This window comes from Orycteropus afer, unplaced genomic scaffold (genome assembly GCF_000298275.1).
Source record: "Orycteropus afer afer isolate SDZICR_OR568_19922 unplaced genomic scaffold, OryAfe1.0 scaffold00345, whole genome shotgun sequence".
Taxonomy (NCBI): Eukaryota; Metazoa; Chordata; class Mammalia; order Tubulidentata; family Orycteropodidae; genus Orycteropus; species Orycteropus afer.
The window spans coordinates 3,500,652-3,510,027 of record NW_006921932.1 but is presented as its reverse complement, the minus strand read 5'-3'; the positions used below and the strand labels follow the sequence as shown (position 1 = coordinate 3,510,027).

The 9,376-nt window shown below is 37.9% G+C and overlaps 1 pseudogene; it reads right to left on the bottom strand.

Annotated features, from left to right (window-relative positions):
• Positions 1-2,443: 2,443 nt before the first annotated feature.
• LOC103207019 lies at positions 2,444-3,212 on the bottom strand (annotated as a pseudogene).
• Positions 3,213-9,376: the final 6,164 nt, after the last annotated feature.

Genomic DNA, 9,376 nt, shown 5'->3' with positions numbered 1-9,376 from the left:
CCAAATATTTTTTCCCAATCTGTAGGTTCTCTTTTGACTCTTTTGGAGAAGTCTTTGGAAGCACATAAAAAATTAATTTTTAGATGGTGCCATTCAGTTTCTTTTCTGCTGTTTGTGCATCTTGGGTTATGCTTAATAGTCTATTATACCATATATTAGGGCCCTTATATTTGCCCCTAGTTTTTCTTTGAGGAACTTTATAGTTTTAGGTTTCATATTTAAGTCTTTAATCCCTCTGGAGTTAGTTTTTGTGCATGGTGTGAGGTACAGTTCTTGTTTCATTTTTCTGCAAATGGATATCCAGTTTTGCCAGCACCATTTATTAAACAAACTTTCCCTTCCCCATTTAATGAGTTTTGGTCCTACCCATGTTATTCAATTTTAAAGATCAATATACTACTGATTCCTCTGTGTCAAAATCAAATTAAAAAAAAAAAAAATCTCTGTGTGTGGTTTTCTATGTTCTACTGAAAAGGAGCACAGACTCCCATATCTTCAGGTACATATGTGCTCAATTCTATAGGATTCTGCTTCCTGAGGTCAGATAGGGCAATGTCTGATCCAAGTCTTTCAGAAACTCAGCACTCTTTCTACTTCCAACCTGACACAACAGAGATGTTTGTCCAAAGACACTGATATGGGGAGACAGCTGGTAAACATATATTCTGGGCCTATTCTCCTTAGTTGGCCAGAACTCTCTTAAGTCATTCCACGGGTCTGAATCAAAGTTTTTAGATTTTGCCCTGGAACCCCCTACCACACCTAAGGTTATATCTGTAGGTTTCAGATATAAACCCTAGTCATCACTCTTCTTATCTACCCCACCTATTGTCACAGACTCATGTTGTTCAAATATCTACTGAGAGATTCTCTTCTTGATATGTCTCCATTCTAACAATTGGCTTAAAACAGTGAGACTAAAACAATGAAAATCAAGATTAAATCTGTTTTGTGAGATAGGCTTTGGGTTTTCTTATCTGATTGATGTCAATGTTTATCTTAACCATTGATAAATCTGGACACCATTGAATCAGTAACATGAGAGAAAGACATAAAAGGACAGGGGCCAGGTGGACACCCTGCATGTTCTGCGAGAGTGACCCCTGATGTATCTATCCACTCTGCTTTATTTATACATAAGTGTATGATTACACCATTATTCTTGATATTTCTTTAAAACAATCAAGTATTCAATAAAATATTGTTTTACAGTAAAATCAAATATTTCCTTATAACAAGCAGTTATTAATTAAAAGTTAAAATTTTACTCTTTCCTGTACCCAAAGGCATTTTCCCATGTCCAAATGTATTGGATAATTAATTAGGTTAACATCTCTTGCAGGATTAGCGAACAATCACTAAGATACAAGATTCTAAAACATAATATGATTGTTAAGGTGCATGATTCTAAAGAATGGTTTCTAAGATAAACTATTCTTTGGGCAAAACATTATTCCAGGGAGACAGGTTAGCAATCATTCTGCTGGGGTAACGTTCTGCCCCAGGAACACAAAGCTGGAGCCAAGCAAGCATTCAACCACAAGAGAGGCCTTGCCATCCCTTAACTGTAATTAAAACATGTGCCTTGCAATCATGTTCTTTTGGGGGTCTTTTCTTGGTCTCCAGCAGAGTTGATTCTTGTTATTTGCAGTAGTTATGTTCCATAAAGTGACCATCAATGCTGAATTAGAGAATATAGAACCATTATTCCTAGGGGAAATATGGAATGAGTTACTATGAACATCTAGTCACAACATTTTGATCAATTGATCAGTGTACAACCTTTTTTTATGTGCATTTCTGTTTAAAAGCATTTATGTTGATTCATTAACATTTAATTCAAAACCAACACCTCTGTTAGTTATGTTTAAATAAGCCTTTCAACAGATGTATTTTCTTAACAATTGCATAATCTGCCAGTTAGATACTCAATGTATACATATGATGTGACAGAAATGAGTGAGGGTGTAAATAAATTTTACCATCTAACCTTCAATTTGTTTAACAGACAAAGCATTGCTTTTGTTTTTAAGAATAATGAAATTCAGGAAGTATTCTTTGGTAAGAATTTAATAAATAAAACACAAATTTAATAAAATGGAATGGGGAACAGGCTTTGTGAAAAAATATATCAATATAACGTGAAAAATTTACAACTTATTTAGTGAGATATTTAAATATTATCAATATAAGAGAATGAATCAATAAGCATGAATAAATATATAAATAAGTAGGAAATAAATAAGAAAGCAGAGTAGTCATCTCCTAGGCATTGATGTCCCTACAGCTATTTTTAATGTATACTTTCTTATTACTAAAAAAGTAGTTCCTGAAGTCAATAAAAGAAATTCAGTGACTAAACAGAAACAAGAGCCTTTTGAAATGACCATAAAAATGCAATCAAGTGTGTTTTGGAATGTCAGTCATTGAAAGTCAAGTCAAGTCAAGATGAACCCAGGTCTCCATTCTTTCTTCTTAATATTCCAACTTTGCTGATGAAGGTAAGGTTCTCCTGATTTCCCCTCTGATGATTTTCCAGGCACAGTCACTGTATTTCTTCTCTTTCAGATACAGACGGATTCCATGGAAGTACCTCTTCACAGCCAGTGTAGAGCCCTCAACTTCCAGGACAGATTCTTTTTCTTCTTCTTCTTCTTCTCCTTCTCCTTCTCCTTCTCCTTCTTCTTCTTCTTCTTCTTCCTCCTCTTCTTCTTCCTCCTCTTCTTCTTCCTCTTCTTCCTCCTCTTCTTCCTCCTCTTCTTCCTCTTCCTCCTCTTCCTCCTCTTCTTCTTTCTTCTTCTTCTTCTTCTTTTTCTTCTTCTTCTTCTTCTTCTTCTTCTTCTTCAGCAGCTGTCTAGGTCTTCTAGCTGTCAATGGAGGCCATTCTGGAGTTGGTTCAGGAGGGTCATGTTCCAAGCAGCAGAGGCACCCTCTGTGTGGAAGAGGTTGGAGATCTGCTGGAGCATCTCATAGAGGATGGAGATGGCCTGGGCCTTGTTGTGTTGGCTGCCATCCACCATCTTCTGGGGGAATTTGAAGTCCTTTCTATCCATCAGACAGAAAGAAGGGGAGAGTCTCCTCATTTGACCCAAAAGCACAAAGGTCTTCTTACTAGCCAAGACATGGTTCTGAGGCAGATCACAGCCCAGAGATGGAGCAGGGCCATAGCTGAACACCAGCAGGACAGTCAGTAGAGAGGACAGCAGGGCCATTGGGAGAACTGAGGATGCTGCTGGCCTGACTGAGCTGGTTGTCAGGTTGAACCTTGGACCCTAGTTTCTCTGAAGACATTCTTTCTATCATGGCTTTTAAATAGAGAAGAGAATACTTTCATTTTCTGAACATTCCTCTCAATTTTACTTCCATTTTTTGGTTTCATTTACATAGTCTCCATATGGCTTCAGAAGATGTCGTCAATTTAAACACTTAATTTTTGCAATAGAAATTTAATTTCCCAGTAAACTTCAGATGTATTATACAAGTGGGTATTTACCAATGAAATGGAAATATCTTCATCCTAAAGTTAGAAGTGTACATATGTATGTAAACACATAATGATACTTATATGTACGCCATTCATGGTGCTAGGAACACATGTTGTTGTTGTTGTTATGTGCCGTCGAGTCGGCCCCAACTCATAGCGACCCCTCCTTGGGTTTCCGAGGCAGTATCACTACGGAAGTAGGATTGCCCAACCTTCCTTCTGAGGAGTGGCTGGTGGGTTTGAACCGCCAGCCTTCTGGTCAGCAGTCAAGTGCCTTAGGCACTATGCTACCAGAGCTCCCAGGAACACATGGTAAGACCTAATTCAGGGATCCATTGTTACCTTTCTTACTTTTTCTGAGAAGCCAGGATCCTTTAGTCCTATAGCTTTTTGTATTCGATTAAAGATTAACCAGACGATATGTGGTAAATTAGCTCTTTGGAAACAAGGACTAGGTTTTCTTCACAGCAGAAGCTAATGATCATTAGTGAATAATCCTCTCAGACTTTTCTCTTACTTCCAGAAGACATTCATATAGTCCATGTGATTTAGCTTCCCCACAACTACAAGGTTAAGATTATATTATCCAGATCCTTTCCACCATTTTCTTACTGAGGTGTTGATTTCTCCTCTGACTCCACCCGTACCTAAAGCAGGAGTCCCAGCTCTTTTCAGATGCTTATGATCGTGGAGTTTCTAATTCCATAATAATTTTATTTTTAGCCATTCCTTAGAACTGCCTCACTCACAAGGCAGTTATCACATAGTGTCATACCCTCTTCTCTAGAGTGACAGAGTGTCCTCAAATGTAACTCTCCAGGACTCTGTTTCTGAGGGCCATTCACTACATCCAGATGACATTAGCATTCCTTCACTGGGGAAGGGTTTGTTTCTCTGTTACCAAAATCATTTAATCCTTTAGAATCCTCACCTGTGCCCCAAGATTGTGTGAAGGACTTTACCTCTCAATGGTGACCTTCACCTCTTCTTACCCATATAGCTAGTTATCAAATATGTCCACAGCCTTTAGATACTGATAGCAAAAGTTTGTTTTATCTGTGTAGGTAAAGGAATTACTTAATTGTAATCATTGTACCATTAGTCTAAAAAATTTTGCCAACTACAGATTTTATTTTTTATTCTTTTACTTAAACTATTGAACACAGTTCTGCTCAAGTTTTATAAGCTGGGAACAGAGAATTCAATAATGATGTAGTCTTATCAGAATCTGGTGGTCTCCAGTTCACCTGTTGAGCGTGATTGCTCTGAACGTCGTTAATCCTCTTTTGTCTCGCTATGAGGGCGTAGGGCCATGAGGCCCAGGTTGTCAGGAGAAAATAACTTTTTCTTTAAGTTTCTGATTTTTTTTTTTTTTTTAATTTTTGTAACTTCTTAAGTAAACATAGTGGTTTACTGGGTAAAGTTTGTCTTTCTGCTCTTACCTTTCTCTTTCCTCTTAAAATTAATAAATGAAAGGAAGGAAAACACAAATGGGCAGTACCATTTTTCTCTATAATTTTGAAGACATTAGATTTTGTTTCTCATTGCTACTTTCCTGGAAAACAAAAAGTGGTAGTTGTTTAAGGGCAAAAGAAAACAACTGTAAGTCTGAATGTCATGAAAATGAAAGAAGGGAAGTGACTTTTTAGCAGAGAAAAGAACAAAAGTCCAAGTTAGCAAAATGTAATGCTGCAACAGCTAGGAATAGGGCTATAACAAAGGAGAAGAAGAAAGCTCAGTATTAAAATAAACAAAAGCAGCAAAATGGCTGCTTCTGCCGTAGGCTTAAATGCACCAAAGGACAGCATTCAGTATTTGACTTTTTTTTCATTTAATGCAAATGTGATCAGCTCTGGGGAGAGAAAAGAACTGTCACTCCAGCTACCTCACAGGAGACTAACAACCAGAACTCTAGTTGCAAGAAGAACAATGCTGTCTGGTGGTATAATGCATACTAGCCTTCTAGGTCTGAGCACACTACTTAGTTAAAAAATCCATTCTGCCGATGAAAAGATTGTTTTGAGAAACTTAGAATTAAAAGAAAGGGAATTGAATGATCCTCAATGAATTTGCTCTTTAATCAGGTTGATGATGATGATATTAAAACATGATAACAAATTTTATTGCATGCTAGCTGTGGACCAGCTATACCTCTAAAATCTTTTAAAACTGTGGATTTAATTCTTTTGAAAACCTTATGTGAATTACATTGCACTTATTTAAAAGATTTTTGTACCACTTGTCTGTCACTTTGTCGTACTGTGGTGGCTTGTGTGTTGCTGTGAGGCTGGAGGCTATGCCACCAGTATTTCAAATACCACCAGGGTCAACCATAGTGGATGGGTTTCAGTGGAGCTTCCAGACTAAGCTTCGGAAGAAGGAAGGGGCCACACATTTCTCAAAGAATTGGCTAGGGAAAACCTTATGAATAGCAATGAAACACTGTCTGATATAATACTAGAAAACAAAAATAGCTCTGAAACATTGTGCTATACAGTGCCAGAAGATGAGTGCCTCAAGTCAGAATGCACTCAAAATATGACTGGGGAAGAGCTGCCTCCTCAAAGTAGAGTCAACCTTAATGACTTGGATGGAGTAAATTGATGGAGACCTCCATTTGCTGATGTGACATGACTCAAAAAAGGAAGAAAGAACTGCAAACATTCATTAATAATTGGAACATGGAATGTACAAAATATGAATGTAGGAAATTTGGAAGTTGTCAAAAATTAAATGGACCACATTAAGATTGATATCCCAGGCATTAATGAGCTGAAATGGACTGGTTTGGGCCATTTTAAGTCAGACAATGGCATGATCTACTATGTCAGGAATGACAAATTGAAGAGGAATGGCATGGCATTTATTGTCACAAAGAATGTTTCAAGATCTATCCTGAAGTACAATGCTGTCAGTGATGGGATAATATCCATAAGCCTACAAGGAAAACCATTTAATACTACTATTGTTCAAATTTACTCACCAGCCATCAAAGTCAAATATGAGGAAACTGAAGATTTTTATCAATTTCTGCACTCTGAAATTGACCAAACATGCAATCAAGATGTGTTGATTATAGCTGGTGAACAGAATGTAAAAACTGAAAACAAAGAACAATCACCAGTAGTTAAAAAATATGGCCTTGGTGATAAAATGATGCTGGAAATTGCATGATAGAATTTTGCAAGTTGAATTACTTATTCATTGCACATACCTTTCTTCAACAGCATAGAAGGTGGCTATACATGTGGACTTCACCAGATAGAGTATACAGGAATCAGACTGACTACATGTGTGGAAAAAGGCAATGAAAAAGCTCAATATCTTCAGCCAAAACGTGGCCAGGAGATGACTGTGCAACAGACCATCAACAGTTCATATGCAAGTCCAAGTTGAAACTGAAGACAATTAAGATGAATCCACTAGAGACAAAATACGACTTTGATTATATCCCACCTGAATTTAGAGACCATCTGCAGAACAGATTTGATGCATTGAACACCAATGTCTGAAAATCAGAGAAATTGTTGAATGACATCAAGAACATCAAACATGAAGAAAGCAAAAGGTCATTAAAAAGATAGGAAAGGAAAAAAAAGACCAAAACAGATGTTAGAAGACATTCTGTAATTGCTCTTGAATGGAGAGTAGCTAAGGCAAATGGAAGAAGTGGCAAGATAAAAGAGCTTAACAGAAGATTTCAAAGTGCAGCTGCAGAAGACAAAGTCAATTTTTATAATGAAATGTGCAAAGACCTGGATTTAGAAAAACCGTAAGGGAAAATTACCCTCACCATTTCTCAAGCTGAAAGAACCAAACAAAAAATCCAAGTCTCAAGTTGCAATACAGAAGGATTCTATGGGTAAGGTGTTGAATGATTCAGAAAACATCAAAAGAAGATGGTAGGAATACACAGTCGTTGTACCAGAAAGAATCAGTCAATGTTCATTGATTTCAGGAGCTGGCATATGATCAAGAACCAATGGTATTGAAGGAAAAAATCGAAGTTACACTGAAGGGATAGGCAAAAAGCAAGACTCCAGGAATTGAGAAAATACCCATTGCGATGTTTCAACAAATGAATGCTTCGCTGGAGGCACTTACTCATCTATGACAATAAATTTGGAAGAAAGCTACCTGGCCAACTGACTGGAAGAGATCCATTTTGTAGCCATTCCAAAGAAAAGTAATCCAACAGTATGTGGAAATTAACAAGTGATATTAATATCACATGCAGACAAAATTTTACTGTAGAGAATTCAAAAATGGATGAAGCAGTATATTGACAGAGAATGTCCAGAAATGCAAGCTGGATTAAGAAGAGGATGTGGAATGGGGGATATCATTGCTGATGTCAGATGGTTCTTGGCTGAAAGCAAAGAATATCAGAAAGATGTTTACTTGTGTTTCATTGACTATACAAAAGCATTTGATTGTGTGGATCATAACAAATTGTGGATAACATTGAGAAGAATGGGAATTCCAAACAATTGTGTTCATGAGGAACTTGTACATAGACAGGAGGCTGTCATTTGAACAGGAAATGGGGATAATACATGGTTTAAAATCAAGAAGGGAGTGCATCAGGGTTGTATCCTTTCACCATATTTATTCATTATGTATGCTGAGCAAATAATCCGAGAAACTGGACTATATGAAGAAGAGTGTAGCATCAGGATTGGAGGAAGATTCACTAACAGCCTGTGATATGCAGACAACACTACCTTGTTTGCTGAAAGTGAAGATGACTTGAAGCACTTACTAATGAAGATCAAAGCCTATAGTTGGCAGTATGGATTACACCTCAACATAAAGAAAACTAAAATCCTCACACCTGAGCCATTTTATCTCACAATAGATGGAGAAAAGATTGAAGTTGTCAAAGATTTCGTATTAATTCATTCCACAATCAACACCTATGGAAGCAGTAGTCAAGAAATCAGACATCATATTGCACTGGGTAAATCTGCTGCAAAGACCTCTTTAAAGTGCTGAAGAGTAAAGATGTCTCTTTGAAGACTAAGATATGACTTACTCAAGTCGTGGTATTTTCAATTGCCTCATATGCATCTGAAAGCTGGACATTGAATAAGGAAGACCGCAGAAGACTTGTTGCTTTTGAATTGTGGTGTTGGCGAAGAATATTGAAAGTACCGTGGATTGCCAGAAAAAAACAAACAAATCTGTCCTGGAAGAAGTACAGCTGGAATACTCCTTGGATGCGAGAATAGCCAGACTTTTTCTCATCTCCTTGGGCCATTGTGGTAGTTAAGGTTGTATATCAACTTGTCTGGGCCTGGTTTTTGAGTGGCTGGGCAATGAGATGTAGTTATTCCCCATAGTGAGACTGATGATCAACTCCATGGTGGAATCTGCCGCGAGCAGCTGAGTAGCTGCTTTAGGGATGTGGTCTGCTTCCAGTGTGTAAGGAGAGCTTTGGGAATGGTCTTTAGCTTGTGGCATGCTTGAATCCTCCATGTAGCTGAGTTGTTGTTCAGCAGCCTGCCATGTGGTCTGTTGATCTTGGTACTCTTAATAGACTTGAATCGGTGGCCTGCTGGATGGTTTGGTAAATCAGGACTGTCTTTTTACTTGTTGATGTTCAGTTTTTCATCCTCAGCAGCCAGCAGCTGCCTGAGTGAAGAAAGCTTCCAATTTCAGTGGACCAGGAGCAAGAGGCAGAGCTGAAGCCCAAGATTTAGGAGCTTTCACCCACCTCCTAGAGCCTGGCATTTTGAACTGCGTTATGTAGCATCCAAAACTGTAAGAGAATACAGTCCTCCTGCCTGCTAAAACCATCCCATTTGTACCATTTTCTGTTAGTGCACCACTAGAGGTAACCAAAACTGACATGTTTTCAGCAGGGACCATTCCCTGGAGAAGGAAATCATG